We start from the raw sequence: 18,752 nt of genomic DNA, 5'->3' as shown, positions 1-18,752 counted from the left end.
AACTGTGGACCAAGTACTCAAATATATTGGACTATGGGAGCCATTCTCACTCAAATCAACAAAATAGCTCTTTCCCGGTGGACCTGCATGCCGGGTGTAGTTGACAATGACAGAGAAGAGCTACAACCCTCAACACTGGACTCAGTTAAGGGAGGTAAATCAGCTCAGCAGCTATGTGACATTGCGAATATGCTGAACCTCACAAGGCTTTGGATTCCATATTGACATATATTGGGAATATTAGCACATATTTCATGGGGCTTGTGGAGGGTCAGAAATTACCCATGTCAAGCATATTTTCAAATTCTGGCATGTATAGACACCTGGCAAATGTTAAGCAACATCACTAGTATGAAAAGTAGGCAATCGTATGATTGAATTTGCAATCACCAGATGAATGGTGAGACAGAGAGATCAGAACTGAGCATTAAACGAATATGATAAAAACCTTCTGTTCACGTGATCATCCTGTTCTTTTTTTTTTTGGTCTGCCACATGATTCCACACATATTTTATTTCAAAGAGAAGTAAATTTAAAGAAACATGAGTATGATTTCATCCTGTTATGACTTGTAATCTTCCTGAGAATTTGCAGTGCATGCAGACTTAGACTCACCTAGACTCTGAATAAGTCAAGCTACCAATACAAACAGATGTCAAGTCCTTGACAGAAGGTACAGATAGGGGTAGAAATAGAAATTTAACTGTCTGTTAATTGGTGAGGGGTGCTAATAGAGGGTATACCCAGTGAGAGCTGGATGATTTGGGAGGATACAAAAGAAGAAAGGCAGGGAGGAATGTCTCTTCTGTTGCAGTCACAGCAGTGACAGAAGCCAGAAGTGTTGGGTTCTCTTAAGTGAGAGTGGATAATTCCCAGGTTGGGTTGAGGACATCTGTTTCTACTGGAATTTCTGAACTGAAGGGACTTCTACCTATGACATGGTGAAAAAAAGACTAGCCTGGCTAGTGGCTATCTGCTAAGACTACTTGTTTCACTATGCCAAAGACCAGAACAATCCACAGGGGTGCTGGAAGTCAATACACTATCCATATGAACAGACCAAAGAAGATTGGTAGGAATGTTGTAGCATAGTTAGAAGGGGAAAATGAAAGTGGGCAATTACATGGACCTCTACTCTGAAGATGGAGGTAATGTTAGTAGGATTGAAGCTCTGAGGGAATATAATCATAAAAGCAGAGAGAGTTTCCTGGAACTAAAACTGACATTTTACTTTAAAAATTCATTAGTGGAACATAAAAATTGACAATATATTAATTAAGAAGACTGAATTCATGTTTTCAAATATTAATTAAAGAATGTGTGTGTGTGTGTGTGTGTGTGTGTGTGTGTGTGTATTATCTGTCCATCTGTGTGCATGTATGTATAAAGAGGGAAGGAGGAGGTCAGGTGTCTTCCTCTATTGCTTTCCCCCTTAGTTTTGAGACAAGGTCTCTCACTGAGCTGGGAGTGCAGTGTTTAGCTAGGATGGCTAGCTGGTATTGTTTTGGGGTTCATGTGTCTTCGCCATCACTGAGGTTATGGACATGTGCAGCCATGCCCACGTCTTTGTTCAAGGGCACCAAGGATTTGAGTACATGTCCTCTTGTATGCATAGCAAGTGCTCTCACCAACCAAGCCATCTTCCTGGCTCAAGAATAAATTTTTACAGATGGAAATCATAGGTGTGAAGAAAGGCTGGTCTAAGGGTCTTGGTACAGAAAAAGTTTCTAGTCTAGAAAAAGGGGGGGGGATGTGAAGTAATGAAACAATAACAGATGAAACTTTCACAATGTCACCCAGGCTCTCAGACCTTCCTTTCGGGTATAGCCTATTCTTTCTAATGGGTCACTGAAAACTTGTGGAGAAAGGAAGATCCTGGTGAAATCTTTAAACTACACAAGAAGACTTAACAAATTGTGTAATGAAATGAAACCTGAGCAAATAAAGACAGTGTCGGGTGGAAGAGGATTGACAAGGAAGCCACAGTTGGCAAGGGCAATAATGACTAGATGGGCGAGTTGAGCTGTGCAGGAGCCTGCTGTTCTCTTGGAAGATCAGTGGCACCTCTTACCAGGACAGGGAGGCCGCATGTCAAAAAGATGTTTAAAATCCCCCACTCAGCTTTGGTTTCAAGTTTTTATTCAAACCAGTACAGATCAAGAAGAGACAAAGTACCCTAGAAGCACAGAAGGTGCTGTGCTCTGCTGTGGATGGGCGTGGGGAAGAAGCTGGCGATACAGAAACACCTGTTAATCATTAACTTGCTATTAAGGAACCAGCAAAACTAAAGCTCCAAGGTCAGAATGAGTCAAAACTTCCACAGCTCTTGGCGAACGTTATGCTACAGTTCATCCAGTGTTAATGATTTAGAAGCCACTCCTGATTATCCTGTGGTAAAAAATATCAAAATAGACTACAAAGTGGCCATGTAGCCATAGAGTATTTAATAATTTAGCATGCTATGCCCAGAATTATAGAACAAATGATCTTTAAACACCTACAAACAGAAACTTGAAATACATTAACCTGTTGCAACCTCCATTTAATGCTCCCCAAAGCAGAGAATATGTTGCTGAAATAACAGTGAACTTCTGTTTTCTAAATTTCTAGCTAGATGTCAGGCTAATGTTTCCTTTGTGTGTGGATGGGGGTATGTGCATTTGTAAGAGTTTGTGTACATGTGTATGAGATTGCTCTCTGCCTATATGTGTGTGTGTATGTGTATTTATATGTATATATGTATATAAGGTAAATATATATATTTACCTTTTAATCAATGACATCTCACTGAATCTGGAACTCATTAATTCAGGTAGACCAGTTGACCAAACGATCTGCCTGTTTCTGCCTCCCCTAGCTCTAGCTTTTATATCAGGTGCTAGGAATCCAACCTTAGATTCTCAGGCTAAATAAACCACCTTTTTAGTTCCTAGGATAGTTTTTCTTAAGTTACATAGTGGCTATTACTACAATTAGGAGAACAGACAGGGCCACAGTCCTCCTTAGATGTCCTGAGACATTGCTTCCAATGTGCTCAGTAGAGAACCATAGATGGCTCGCTAAAACTAAAGCAAGAATATGGTGAACTATCAACTAAAGCCAAAGCCTACTGACATAGTAGTTTAGAAGCTTAACACTATGCTTGAGTTCTATTGGGCATGATACACCTCAAAGGATAATGAAGTAAAGGGTTACACTTGACATCATTCTCCAATCCCTGAAGTCCAAAGTGTAGAATTAGTGGATGATAAACCTGGCTTGAGGGTGTAATTCAGAGATGAGATATGCCTAATATAGCAAAGTCTCTGTGTTCAAATTCAACACACACACACACACACACACACATCATGACTTGACAATAATTGTCTAATCAGTATACCAGCTTGTAAATGTAGAAGAAAATAAAACAACCCAGCATCCAGGACTAAGTGGATTCACTTCTTATATTCTTACAAGTGTTTTGCCTGCATGTATGTCTATGTACCATGTCCCATAGAAGCTTGAAAAAGGCATTGGATCTCCGTAGAACTGGAGCTACAGACAGATATGGGCCAACATGTGTGAGTTCATGTGTACAAGGTAGGAGATAAGGATCTAGTTTCCTCCTTCTACATGTGAAAATCCAGTTTTCCCAGGACCGTGTTGGGAAAAAAGGCTTTGTTGGGTCTGGGGAGATGACTGGGCTGGTAAAATGTTTCCTGTATAAGCATGAGGATGAGTGTTTGAATCCCTAATGCCCACATAAAACAAAACAAAACAATCTCAGCTGTGATCCCAGGGCTGAGATGTGCTGGTGTTTATTGGCAGGCCAACACATCTGTATTGATAAGCGCTGAGTTCAGTGGTAAACCTACTTTCATAAATTAAGTTGAGGAGCAATAGAGAAGGATCCCTGATGTTCCTTGTTTCCACAAACACAGACACACAAATGCATGCATCAACATAAACATATCTACATGAACACACACACACACACACACACACATGAACAGACACACAAACACACAGGCTTGGTTAAAAATTAGCAGACTCAGGGTTGAAGAGAATGAAACTAGATATTTATCTCCCACCTTGTATGCACACACACACACACACACACACACACAATCAAAAGAGACTGAAGATGTTAATGCAAGACCTGAATCTTTGAAACTGCCGGAGGAAACAATAAAGCCAAATACTGAACCCACAACATCAACAAAGATTTCCTGAAGTAACTCTAACAGCACAGGAAATTGTCTGAAGAACTGACAGATGGGATTGCATGAACTATAACATAAAAGGTTTGTTTTGTTTTTGTTTGTTTGTGGGTTTTTGGTTTCGTCGTTGTTGTTTTTGCATAGCAAAGGAAACAATTGCCAGAGTGAAGAGACAACTTCCAAAATGAGAAAATATCTTTGCTAACTACACATTAGAAAAGGGTGAGCACCTAGGATATATAAAAATCTGCAAAGAGTAAACACCAAACAAACAAACCTTTGATAAGCAAGCTCATGATATAGATCTCAAAATAAGAAACACTTGAAATGTGTTCTGTGTCCTTACCCATCAGAGACATATAAACTAAAACAACCTTGAGACTCTGTCACCCCTGCCTGGATGTGTCAGAACACTTACTCACTGCTATAGGAAGGGCGAGTTTGTGCAGCCACAATGGGAATCAGTATAGCGACTCCTCAAAACACTGAAAGTAGAGCTACCACGTGACTCCACTGCACCGTGCTTTGACATGAACCAGCACACCACAAAGATACTTTCATATCCTTGTTTATAGCCTCGTTATTGTCAGTGGCCAAGAAACCGACCCAGCATGGATGTCTGTCAACAGATGAACGACTCTGCTTTCATACAGTGAAAGGAAAGAAAAATGTTGTGCTTCACAAACACAGTGGAAATGTACTTAGCCATGGCATCATGACATTTGTAGGAAAATGAATGCTCATGAAATCACTATGCTAAGAGAAATAATCCAAGATTAGGAAAATGCCAGTTCTTTTCTTACACACAGAACCTGGATTTAAAAGCATAAATTTGGGGGCTGGAGAGATGGCTCAGTGGTTAAGAGTATAGACTGTTTTTCTCAGTGGTCAGGAGTAATGACCATTCTTCCAATGGTCCTGAGTTCAATCCCCAGAAACCACATAGTAGCTCACAACCATCTGTAATGGGATCTGATGCCCTTTTCTGGTGTGTCCAAAGATAGCGACAGTGTCCTCATATATACAGAATAAATAATAAATCTTTTTTTAAAGCATACAATTGTACACTCAGTGTGTGTGCATGAGTGTGTGTGAGTGTATGTGTGTGTGTGTATGTGGTCATGCATGTGTATGCATGAGCTTTTATAGATGTATGTATATAGGTCATGCAACTAGAAAGAGGTTGGTTAGAGAAATAAAAAGAATATAAGAGAGGTGGGAAACAGGGACATGGAAGCCATATGATGAGGAAGCAGAGAGGACTCTATGTGGGAGAACGATAAAACTAGACAGAGGTGCAAGGGGTATAGGAGAGAGTTATTATCCACTGTCCAGGAGGGCAGTAGATAATAACTAAGTATAATGATAAGTGTATGTATGCAAATGCTGTAATGAATCCATTGCTCAGGTTGTTAACCTAATGAATGGAGTAGGAAGAGGCAAGGAAAGTACCCGGCACCTCAAACTGTGATGTTGACCAGAAGAGAGCAAGATGGTGTCCATTGACCTACAGAGCAGAATGGTGTGTCTATACAATGTGTTAGAAAATGATCCTGGAAGATTTTAAGAGCCAGAGGGACGGAGGATACTAAAGAATCACTGCTTCTAGACACAACAGGGCCAGTGCACATAGGAACTCACAGAGGCTGAGGCAGCATGGAGAGAGGCTTCAGGGGTCTGCACCAGATGAGGTTCCGGTGCTGAGAGAACAAAGGGAAACACTCCCCCATCCCAAGCCCTAAAGTGATCTGCAGTTGACAACCACTCTATTTTCTACTCCTTTTCTCTAAGGGAGTCTCACTGGGGATGCAAACCACCCTAAGAGGTAGTCTGCAGTCCCAGCCTAACTTTTTAGCTACAAGATGAACTTCTGGGTAGCCTGCTTAGATGGCTTCACATGGTGTCTTAGAGGTGTGCGTGGCATTCCTCACTGCCAATCACACTACAGGAGGAAGGGTAGAAATGGGCATGTGTCTCTGAGAAACTTATAAATGAGCAAGTATGTTTCAAAGCGGAGATAATCTTGAGTAAGGGAAACACCACTTTAAAATGAGTTAGTAAATGTTGTCATAGGGTCACAGTAAATGGCCAGAAGAGTTTACTCGTAATCCTGGCCTCCTTTCTTACATATGTCTTCCCCATCTGTTGGCATTCCTTGTTAATGATGTGAGCCACTGTCAGTCAGCCACTGTCTTGTTTATGATGAGTTAATAGTAAGTCTTGAAGTTGGATAACAATAGGCCTATAACTTTTATCTTCCGTTGTGCAAAGATTTTTGCATGTCTGCACATTTTTTTACTTTCTATATCTGATAATCATCCTTCTCTCCTGTGCAGTTTTGCAGTTTCCCTCCCTCTACTCATCCCAGCTCTGCCCCCTACTTCTCCCCTCCCTCAGATCTACTCCTCCTCCATTTCCCTTCAGAAAAGCGGGATCCCTAAGCTGGGAGAGATTTTTGCTTTCAGCATTGCTTTTTCTTCCATGGTTCTCACTGGGTCGTGTTACACTGTCTGCACTTGGCCCCTGGGTCCTGGCCATTCTGTGTTCTTCCTCTTTTCCTTCCTTCTCTTAGAGTCTCAGTTTGGAAATGTCTACTGTCATAGTCTCAGGTTCAGAGGTACAACCTCAGCTCTGTCCACCCACCAGAGACAGTCTCCACTTCCTGATGGAGTTTTGATCTCTATCTATTTTTGATCCTTTCTCCATATTCCTAACTGTTTTTGCATGTTATCTGCTTTTTATATTAAAACCTTTAGAATGTTTATGGTCTAGAAATTCCTATTATATCTGTATAGTACTATCTCATGTCCCGACTATTCAAGCTGGGTGTTTTTTTTGTTTTGTTTTGTTTTTTTTGTTTTTGTTTTTTTGCCTTGTACTTTTATTGGAAAGAGTGACTGAAGGCTTGTTAAAATATATCTTAGGCATGCGGCAGCAAGATTAAAAGCAAATAATAGTTCTGTAGTCCTGTGATTAGTCTCCCTCTTTGGGAGAGCCAATGAACTGGGCTGTTAATGTTGCAAGTGTTACCAAGTTCTCCTCATTTGACAGGACAGGATATGTTATACAGCAGAGGCTGAAATTGGGCATTCCCTTCTGTACCTGGAAAGTTTAGAGGATGCTGGGATTCTCAAAATACACATTTATGCTCACCAAAATTGTATGTATATAATTGCTTTTATAGAATATTTTATTTATTCTTCTTAAACACGAACAAGGTTCTTGCTCCTGAGTTCAATACCAGATCTCAAAGAGTCTATCTGCTCTATATTAGTAGAAATTTATGGTGATTGACATTTTAGCTCCCCCACCCTTTGATAAGAATATATATATGCATGCATAAATAAGGATATATTCTTGTCATCTCAAGAAGGGTTTTCATAAATACAATGCTGGGTGGAGCACTGTGTATTAAAACATACATAGCTTTACTTTTCTGCAGCTTCTACTGAAAACCAAATTCTCTTCCTTGGGTGTGGCTGCTAGGAGAAGAGGACCAGTTGTTACTGGGCCTTATCTTCTATTAGGACCTGCCAGCTCCATTACATTCTCAAAATGCCAGAATTCAACTTAAGTATCCTAAAAAATAAGCTTCCCAGGATTAATTCAAACAATCATTAAAATAATTCCACATATTTCACTGCCTTAGCCAGGCTCCTGGGCTTTGTCTGAAGGCATCTAGATCTTATACACACTGTCCAACTATAAGCTCGCTTCCCTCTATTTTTCTTAGCCAGACATGTATAGAGAAATAACCGAATCCTTTTGTCAAGGCAACACAGGGCAATAAATCACTGTTTGAAACAACACATGATTTCATTTTATCTCTGATCAAAGCATCTAAGAGTTAAGCTGGTGAAACAGACCCAACAGCAACAAGGGCTGGACACCCTTTGTTAAGCTTTTTTTCCTTTGCAATTATTTTTAATACCTCATTCAGTGGTCTCATTACTTTTTAATCCTTGCTGCCTCGGCTTCTGCTATCCAAGAGTGGTTTGCACAGATTGACCATCATGTGCGAGCTATTTGAGTTGGTTTGAAAAACGCATTTCTGTAGCTCAAATTAAAAAGGAACACGGTCATTTATCACTTCTGAAAGGTAGACATTTTTCACAATCATTTGGCACTTCAGTAAGAAGGGTCTTTTAAACCACTTCTCAGTCCAGTGTGTATGCTGGTGTGTGATGCCTGGCGTGTCAGCTCGGAGAGAAATGGCTATCTGTTTGTTCTCCCTTATCATCTCTAAGTGTTTGTGAGGAAGCCAAGATGGGATGCAGAAAATTCAAGTCTGAGGTAGGCTGATGCCTCCCATTTCAGGGCTTTGGATTTAGCTAGTTCAAAGATACACTCGGAAACCAAACATTATGTAGAAAAGTTCTGCCTCACAGTGAACTTAGGAAAAAAAGAGGCTTCAAAGCTGGAATAACAACCCATATGCCTGCCATGGATTTATGTCCAATCAGAGGTTACATTCAGCATGCATTAATAACCCAGATTTCAGAAATATGCCAGCAGCATCTGCTCGGCACTCTCTGACCCAGCAGAGAGTATGTTTATACACGTTCAAGTAAGAGAAGACTTACAGAGCCAAACAACGATTTGATTTGAGCCTCAGCCTCTTGTATCAGGAGGACACTTTAATTCCATCCTTGTTAACGATTTCAGAACTGGGGTGTGCTGCTTAAAAAAAAATGCTTGGGTTTATAAGAAGGCTCAGTGGATAGTCTGATTGTTACATGGGTCTGATAACCTGTGTTTGGTCACTGGAACGCCTGAAAAGCTGGAAGAAGAGAATCAACTTGACCAAGTTACCCCCTTATCACCACACATACTGCACACATAGACACACACATACATGCACGCACGTGCATACTTACTCACAAAGCAATAAGAAATACTTATATCAGAAGTTTCTTAGCTATCTTTATGATATCTAAATATTTTATAAAGGGCAATCAGTTTGAGAGATTCCAACATCTACTTTTTTAAATAAAAAATCATTTGGATGGGTTAGCATTTGGATGCCTTAGCATATGTCACTTTGAATCTAAAAGTAAACATACATTTCTGAAACTATTAAACTAGCATCATTAGAGAATCAACCCAATAGAACAGAACAGAAGCCACAGAACATCTCAGAGGCATGCATGCTACAGGCTGGACAAATGATTTAATTCAATTCCTAAGAAGGCGGAATCGTGAACACGGAACCTTAGACCACCGAGAAAGAAGTAACAGCTCTTAAGAGCTCAGAGAACTGCATTCTGTACTGTGTGACATTGTGAATGCAAATGTGCCCCGTGAGTTACAGTTTTGAGAATGCGTCCCCAAATCAGCTGTGCAAGGAGAATGCTGCTCATTTGTTGGTGATGATAAACTGAGGAACAGAGAGGACCTAGACTGATCTTTGCATGTTTGAACCTTAATAAAAGTGAGTGAATGTTTTTAGTTGAGTCCCGTTCTTCTCAATAAAAAGTGTCTTGTTTATTATTTAAAATTTAAAAGTTTAGCATAAACTTGAGTATGATGACAGATAGAGAGATAGAAGGATGGAGAGACAGAGACAGAGGAGGGGGTATGCAGGCCCATGTGTTCCATGGTGTGCCATGGAGGTCAGAGACAGCTTCCAGCAGAGGGTGTAGGGTCCTTTGCTTATCTTGTTTCTGCAAGGGTTTCTTTGCTGTGTTTTACACCAGGCTCCATGTCCTTCCAGCTTCCAGGGCCTCTCCTGGCTCCACCGCCCACTGCCTCACCCAGGCATCAGGACCGCAGAAGCTTACCCCTAAGCATCTGTGTGCTTCATTTGCATTCTGGGGACTTGGCCTTTGATGCTCATGCTTGCACCACAGGTGCTTCTGTTCACCAAGCCTTCTCTGCAGCCTTAACTAGAACAATTTTAGTGTTGAGTAATGCATCTAATGAAAGGGAAAATGCATTCTCCCTCTCTCTGAAATAAATTGTATTTGTGGATGTCAATTACAAAAAAAGTAAAAGAATATTTAAAAAATAGTAGGAGGGCTCAGGCAGAAAATGGAGAGGGTTGCATATTTGGTTGCAGTGAGCACTGCGATATAGACCTCTGTGAGGCAGAAAGACCAACATTTTAGACAGGCTTCTAAACACTACTTCCATGACTGCTGATATGATTCTTGTGTTTAATTATTGGTTAATTCTTGTTTTAAACCATAAACAAGATCAGAAACAGCCAAGAAATGAATGGAGAAGGACATTGAATGGGACCATTGAAGGATCACTCTTCATATTCCTCAGTTGTCCTTATACTCAAAAGACCCTTTTGCCTGCCCAGTGTTGAGAGGTTGTGTATGGTTAAAGGAATAGATGCATTAAGAAAAAAAGAAAAACAAAGAAAAGTAGGTTTCTGTGACAGGGCTTAGCTAGGGATAGAATGATGTGCAAATTTACAAGGCAAATCACAAGAAAATAAACCATTTTCTCTTCCCTTTTTTGAAACACGGTCTCAGTACACAGCCCAGGCTTGCTTTGAACTTGTGAATTCTGTGTCTCAAATGCTGGGATTACAGATGTGTGCCAATGTCTGAATCAACATGACTGTGTTAATGAGCTCTTTCATATGCTACTGCACTCTCACAAAATGGACTTTTACACAACTGTTGGTGTGAAGTATGCAATGATAACTGAGGTCAAATAGGAAAAACTATATTTTAAAAATACTTTTTCTTCTGTTTATTCTTTCTGTCTTTAATCAAGGGGTTTCCTCTATCAAACCTGTGTTATTCTACTTGTCAAAAATGTCAGCTCTGACCAAGAAAACATAAGAGATAGAAATTCAGAGACAACTTGTAAGTCCTTGGGACATGATGATTGACATCTGCTATCCAAAGGAAGAATGTAAGAATTCCTTATTTGAGAAGAATGAAGTATAAAGATGTCCTTAGAATTTTACAAATAGAAAGGTCATAGACTAGTGCAAAAAATTGCTCAAAATACAAAATTAAAGGAAGAGAAGCAATGCTATGCCTTCCCAGTGAGTTCCATTTCTTCAGTGTCAGATGCCTGCTGTCTTAAGGTTTCATTGTTGTGAAGAGATACCATGACCACAGCAACTATTATAAAGGATAACATTTAACTGGAACTTGCTTACAGGTTTAGAGGTTCAGTCCATTATAGCCATAAGCATGGCAGGTTCTAGGCAGGCGTGGCGCTTGAGGAGCTGAGACTTCTACATCTTGTTCTAGAGGCAGTTAGGAGAAGACTGGCTTCCAGGCAGCTAGGAGGAAGGCCTTAAAGCCCACACAAACAGTGACACACTTCCTCCAACAAGGCTAAACCTATTCTAACAAGGCCACTTCACTCCCTGGGCCAAGCATTTTCAACCTCCCGCACCTGCATTCAAGCAACTGTCTGAAACTATTCAGTGAAAATTTTCAGGCATATTCAAAAGTTTAAAGGTGAACTCTGTTCTGAGTAGCACTAAGACACCCATGACGAATAGTCAGATCACTCTCCTGTTGGTTACTTAGCAGTCATCTTGATCAGTGTTTGGAAGTAACTCAGATGAAGGGCCAGAACAGTGTTTCATGAGACATACATTGTAGACTTCACATGGTCTTACCATGTATAGGTGTTTCACCACATCAGGACAAGAAGAGTAAATACAGTTTGATAGATAGGGTGCTTTGTAAGTCATATTCACATACTGCAGTATACTGTTATAACTATTCTATTTATTTTCATTATCGTTAACCTATGATGTCATGAATTCCTAAGGAGCTTTATCATCTGTATTCATGTGTTATAACAAACACCATATATGTATGTGCCTGTGAATGTGCATGTGTATATACACATACACACACATATACATAGTGATACTATCTGTGTTTACAGCATCCATTGAGGCTTTTAGGGTGTATCCTTGGTAGATAATGAAGGACTGGTATATACACACTCATATATGCCAAGAAAATTTCATGAACATCATGTTACAAAAGCCATGGTAACTACTGCTAGTGAAAAAGGTCACTGTGAATAGGAAGGAAAGGTGTCATTGTAAATACCTTTGTACTTATTTTTATTAACTGTATCTACCTATAGGGTTTGCAAATGTTTTACAGATATAAGTAAGAAGTAAGAGAGAGATTGTATGGATTAAGTGTGTACAGGATAGTGAAGCATATTGTGTTCATGCAGGAGGTCCACTGCCATGTGAGAAACAGGCAGATAGAGTTACACAGATGAATCTAGAGGACATATCTCAGTCATGCACATTGTCTTATAAACGTTGAAGATGGTATGCATGATGATAACTCTCTTTTTCTTCCTGTTAGCAGCCAAGTTGTTTTTGTAAAATGAAACTCATAAACTTGACACATCAAATTGTCATTGCCAGATTCACATGAGAGAACCCAGATGGAAGTTTGCTGGGGTTTTAACCCCAAAGAAGTCTAAGTAGACTGTCTTTCCCACTGCGAAGAAGAACAATGCTTTAACATGGTCTCTCTGGTGATTTCTATATTTATTCTTTTATTTCTAGAAAGCTGTCATGCAGGGATAAGAATCAGGTTCATGGCTGCGGCCATCAATAGTTAAACGTTCTTGAGAGTGAGGTCATAGTCCAGGTTTGCATTTTAAGTGACTTCTCCCGTGCAGGGTGATGAGCTGACTGGATAGCCTGAGCCAGACTTTGGACACTTAGACACAATGGTAACTGTGCTGCAGCAGTCAGGCTGAGGGCCATTTGCACAGTGTGACATGCCTCCGTGCTTTGTCCACTTCCAGTGGCTTTGATGATGTGACCATCAATTGGTGCATTGTTAGAAACAAAAGACCACTTCATCTTGACATGGACAAAAAAGGGTGAATGAGTGAAAAGCTTGAAGAGTTAAGTTTCTCACCATGAACGGCCAGTCATGGGAAGCACTGGATGCCATATCGTTTAAACACACAGATATTCTGACTTTTGTGTTTCGTTTCCTGGAATTTTGTATTCCACAGTTCTGAGAGACCAAAATAGTGGAATGTTTGAATGTATGAAACATGACAGTGAAAGGGTGAAACTATGGAGTCAGTTGGTCTCCATTTGTCAGATTTCCCCAAAGGTTACAGAAATGTCATGGTGAATTTTGAATTGAGTCACACAGCAGATCCAACAACACTGTAGTCCTGCCCTTCTTCAAAGTGATGCCCAGTAGGATGTTTTGTCTCTGCAGGCTTCCTTGCTCTCTCTTTTCTTGTAGTCTGCCATATAGTATCAACAGAAATATTGAAACAAGAGTTTAATTCCTATTATTGTTCCTAAGAAAATAATTTTATAAATTAATGTTGTCAGTGTAAATAGAAAACATCAGCAGTCTATTGGGCTACCAGATAACTGCTTTAAGCGTTTAGATGTGAAAATACAAAATATCAATGCAGGTGACTCAGTCATGTTTTAACTACCAGCTAATAGGCAATAGCAGCAAAAGTCAAAGGAAAAGGAGGACTAAAATTACTAAGACAGAAATTTGCAGTCATTTGACAAAGCCCAAAATTAATCTACATTAAAATTTTTTTCACCTAAAGGTTATAACAATGACAAAGTATCATACTTAAGATTGCATATTTTACTAACATCACTGATATTTTTGCATTCATAATATTGAAAACTTCTGTTTCTACATGACTCTATTCCTCATTCTGAGTTTCATATTAAACAGTTTAGATGGTACAAAAAAGACAAGCTTCTATAACATTTTTAAAATTTTCATTTCAACTATCTACTAAAAGAACTTGCTATAACAATAATGTAAAAACTGCCATCTAATCCATGTTAAAGATGAATAATTCCCATTAAAAGCACTTCATTCACATTAAAGATCCAGTTTCTGGGCTAGGGAGATGGCTCAGTGGTTAAGAATGTGTACTGTTATTGCAGAGACCCTGAGTTCAGTTCCCATCACCCACGTCAGGTGGCTCACAACTGTCTGTAACTCCAGCTCCAGGGAATCTGGTGCCCTCTTCTTTCTTCCATGTGAATGTCCACTCTTGCTTGCATAGACACACACACACACACACACACACACAAATAAAATAAAGTATTATTTTTAAAAAGAATTGTTTCCTATAGTGATAACATAAGTTTTTAGATGTTATGTCCTTTTTCTCAACTAAAAAAAAAAATGCCTTCACACTGAAGTCAAATGACCATTCAGGGGGTGTTACTAGTGCTTGTGTTCTGTCTGCATTATTTACGTTGAATATTCTCTACATCAGGGATTCTCAACATGGGGGTGATGACCCCTTTGGGGTTGCCTAAGACCATCAGAATGCACAGATATGTATATTATGATTTATAACAGTAGCAAAATTACAGCTAAGAAGTAGCAATGAAGATAATCTTAAGGTTGAGGTCACCACAACATGAGGAACTGCATTAAAGAGCTGCTGCCTTTGGAAGGCGGGGAACCACTGCTCTAGAGTCAATGACCCTGATTGGTTTTCCCAGCCATGCATCGTGCCATTCCCTTCTCCCACAGACTGGGGTCTTTGTACAATAAAAAGCTATTTGAGTATTGTAAGATAGCCTTTCACAATCCATCCTTTGAATGATGCCATGCTGCTTTCTACAGCATTCCTTGAGTGGAAATGAACGTAAGATTATCTTCTTTTGTGATAACGGAGCCCCTGCTCCTTGCCTTACTACAGTCAACAAAGGCTCATTATCTTCCTGTAAATGCATCACAAGTGATTAGACTGCTTGCAGTGAGGCTTTCTTCGAGTTAACTTGTTCTCTGCTCCTACCTGGTGTATCCTTTTTGACAACGGATTAGCTTCTGATCACTTTCCTACCTTCTTGGATTATGAACCCTATTCAGTTTAGCCTCTCAAATGCTCAACCCTGTGCTGTGTCACTAGGTAAATAATTGTGTCTCTATATCCTGTGGTTCCACTTTCACAGATTCAACTGAATTTTTCTTGTCACTATTCCCCACATAATATAAGACAGCAACTATTTCCACAGCACACAGCATTGTGTATTCTAAGTAGTCAGAAGGTTTCCAGGGCTCAGGAGGGTGTGCATAGGTTCTATTGAAATAATATGCTGTTTTTCCATAAAGGATGCAAACAGCTAGAGACTTCTGTATCCACATGAGCCTTGGAGCTCAGCCCCTCTGAATAGAAACCTACAGAATGGGCTGGAAAAATGGCTCAGCGATTAAGAGCATTGACTGCTCTTCCAGAGTCCTGAGTTCAAATCCCAGCAACTGCATGGTGGCTCACAACCATCAGTAATGGGATCTGACATCTTCTTCTGGTATGTCTGAAGACAGCTACAGTGTACTTATATACATAAAATAAATAAATCTTTAAAAAACAGAAACCTACAGGGTTAACCATTAATGCAGATATTAATGGCAGTTGTTACTATACATGTCACATAAGCTCTACAAATATCAGTTCATTTAATACTCACAACTAGGAATATTATACCCACTTCACACTTAACAAAACAGCTTAAATGTCATGGATATACATGTAAATGTATATGTTTGATGTCATATACTAGTAAGTGAAGGGTCCAACCATTACACTTGCACTGGTTGTTGATTGACAAGAATACTTTTATTATTTTTAAGGGTGTGTGCTTGTGTGTGTGTGTGTGTGTGTGAGAGAGAGAGAGAGAGAGAGAGAGAGAGAGAGAGAGAGAGAGAGAGAGAGAAGGGGGGGAGAACAACATGTACATGCAAGTGTAGTGCAGGTACAGCTATCCAGAAAAGCTTGGAGCTGGACTTCCTGGCAGATGTGATGATCTATCTGATGAGGGTGCTGGGAACTGAGCTCTGGTCTTCTGCAAGAGCAAAAATGGTCTTAGATACCATGAAGTCACTAGGCTGTCTATTCTCTTGGTTTTCATTGTGAAGCTGCCACAATCCATAGTTACTTGGGAAGAGGGAACATCAGTGGAAAATTGTAGACAATATGTATATGTATATTCATTCTCTCAGTCCTGTTCCTCTGGAGAAGTTGACTAATATGCCCCCTCTAAGTTGTTCTTGGTGAGGGTGCTTTATGATACTAACAGAAAAAAAAATATAACAAGACTCAATCAACCCGATTTCAAGTTTCAAATTTCAAATTTTTGTTCTTAGCTACTAAGCTATACATACTCAAAAATATCAACTTCACAGAACTTACTGATTTTTTTGAATATTTTCAGAAATTTTACTGCCACAATGCTAAGGTTAGAAGTGGGAGAAACACACTTGGCTAATGAGATCTGATGACTCCAGAGACATGGAAGATGGGTTATTTTCTTACTTTCTATGTTCTATAGTGCCTTATTTAAAAACATTTTTATTTCTTATGTGTGAGTGTTTGTCTGCACATAAGTCTGTGCATCATTTACATGCCTGTGGCATGGGGAGTCCAGAAGAGGGTGTCAGATCCCTTGGAACTGGAGTTAGGGATAATTGTTAGCTTCTATGTGGATGCTGGGAATTGACCTAGGTCCAGGGTTGAGGATTTAGCTCAGTGGTAGGGTGCTTGCCTAGCAATCACAAGGCCCTGGGTTCAGTCCTCAGCTCTGGAAAAAAGAAGACAGAAAGACAACAACAACAACAAAACACCCAAGATAACTGACCTCAGGTCCTCTGGGAGAGCAAGCAGTGCTCTTAACTACAGAGCCATTATTTGAGCCCCAGTTCTGTAGTACTTTAAATGCAATGTGATGAGACTATTTTGTATGCATGAGAAATACTCTCCATCTACGAGTTCTAGAAATCATTTCAATTTAAGTTGCTACCTCATCACTTAAGCTTACTTTTCCTTACACGAAAGATGCACTTGGATTAACATGCAAGTCACACGTTCTTCAAACATCCTTCCCCTCATTTCCACGGACTCGTAAACATACATCCATTCAAATGGTTTTATTAGCTCAATGAACACTGATGGAATATCAAATAAAAGTATCTTAGGTTTCTGTAATACACTTAATAAAGTTTTTCTGTGTGTGCAGATTTCAGTTTATTTTACTGCAACTCTACAGAGTAAGCAGGATGAGTGTAATAATTCATTGTATAGATAAATAGAGCAACAGACATTAAGTCACTTAATTGGTGATGGTTAGTGCTGTATATTCCCATTACCCTGTGTGTTTGTGTCTGATGTTGTGTCATGCCCTTGGCTGTGGATATATGTCCTTTCATTCCAAAACTGTAGACGGTCCAAAGCTATTCTGAAAGCCAGACATAGTATTTAATGTGATATTTCTGTTCAGAAAGGGAATGGTTATTTCTGGCTGAGGTATCCTTTGGACAGCCAAACCAGAGCTCTGCACTGAAGGGTGGATAAGAGTTCAGACCTCTTTAAAAGATACAAACAAGTTATAGGAAGATGGCAAAAGACACAGGTATAGTCTGCTCGGATCTCCAACCAGGAATATTTAGATCAATAGCTATAAAGAGAAGGGAGTGGTGGCAGAAATCTGTAGTTTCAGGAGCCAAAAAAAAAAAAAAAAAAAAAAAAAGGAAAATCTTGGAGAGAAACAGGAAAGTCTAGAGTGTGACCAGGAATACCCTGGCATCAGGAGATTGGCTGCTCAGAAGCATGAGTAGCATGAGCAAGCCCATCACCACCAACACCTTCCAAGGGTGTGACTGGATCTGAGAACCTAGGAATAAACTCTTACAGGTGATACTGAAACCAGCACTGAGCTGAGTGCACACAGGCCGACTGCACTTTTAGACTTTCTTCATTCAATACCTGAGCCAATTTGGCAAGGCAACTTTCTCCTGCTCCATTGTTCTTTTGATCCTTTCTTTCCCACTCTCCTTTGGATAGGCTTTCTCAAAGAATTCAGGTTGGCTTGGAGTTAGGGATTCCTTGGCCTCGGCCTCCCTAGCTGAGATTAATTGGGCCATGTGATTGCATTTCTTTGCCTCTATCATGTGTGCATGGTGTGTGGTATGTGTGTATGCATTGTGTGTGTATGTGCTATGTGTTGGATAAGAATAAAACTGATAAAGAAAGTGGATTTTACACATGCACAAAACACACACTTCACATACCACACACACGCACCACATAACACATACAACACACACAATGCACACATATACACACATACCACACCATACACACGCACCACATACAACACATATACACATACCATACACACAATATGCACCTATACACACACACTACACACACATGCACATATAATATGACACACACACACAAGCTAAAACTAGAAAAGCAATTAGCTTTACATTCTGTTTCTTTTCCATGGCTCAAGTGTCCTTTTTCCTGAGTTCATTCCTTCCTTGTCACCTAATATAACTTTTTTTGTTCTCTTTCTATATGTTATACTGCACACATACACTTGTTTACACTTATACATGTATACATTATAGTCTAGGATCTGCAGATGAGAGAAAACACTTTGTTCTTTCTTTTTACGGTTGGGTGTTCTTCCTTAGTATTAATCATTATAAATCCATCCATTTTCTTGCAAATTTTGTGACTGAATTTTTCTTTAGAGATAAATAGTATTCCAATTTGTGTATATAGCATAGTTTCATTATTCATTC

At 39.7% G+C, this 18,752-nt stretch overlaps 1 pseudogene; it reads left to right on the top strand.

Annotated features, from left to right (window-relative positions):
• The first annotated feature begins 1,106 nt into the window (after positions 1 to 1,106).
• LOC127663626 (serine/threonine-protein phosphatase 4 regulatory subunit 1-like) overlaps positions 1,107 to 18,752 on the top strand; it is a 35,268-nt pseudogene continuing 17,622 nt past the window's right edge.

The sequence above is a fragment of the Apodemus sylvaticus genome, chromosome 13 (genome assembly GCF_947179515.1).
Source record: "Apodemus sylvaticus chromosome 13, mApoSyl1.1, whole genome shotgun sequence".
Classification (NCBI taxonomy): domain Eukaryota; kingdom Metazoa; phylum Chordata; class Mammalia; order Rodentia; family Muridae; genus Apodemus; species Apodemus sylvaticus.
The sequence above is the reverse complement of the archived record's forward strand: the minus strand, read 5'-3'. Positions and strand labels throughout refer to the sequence as shown.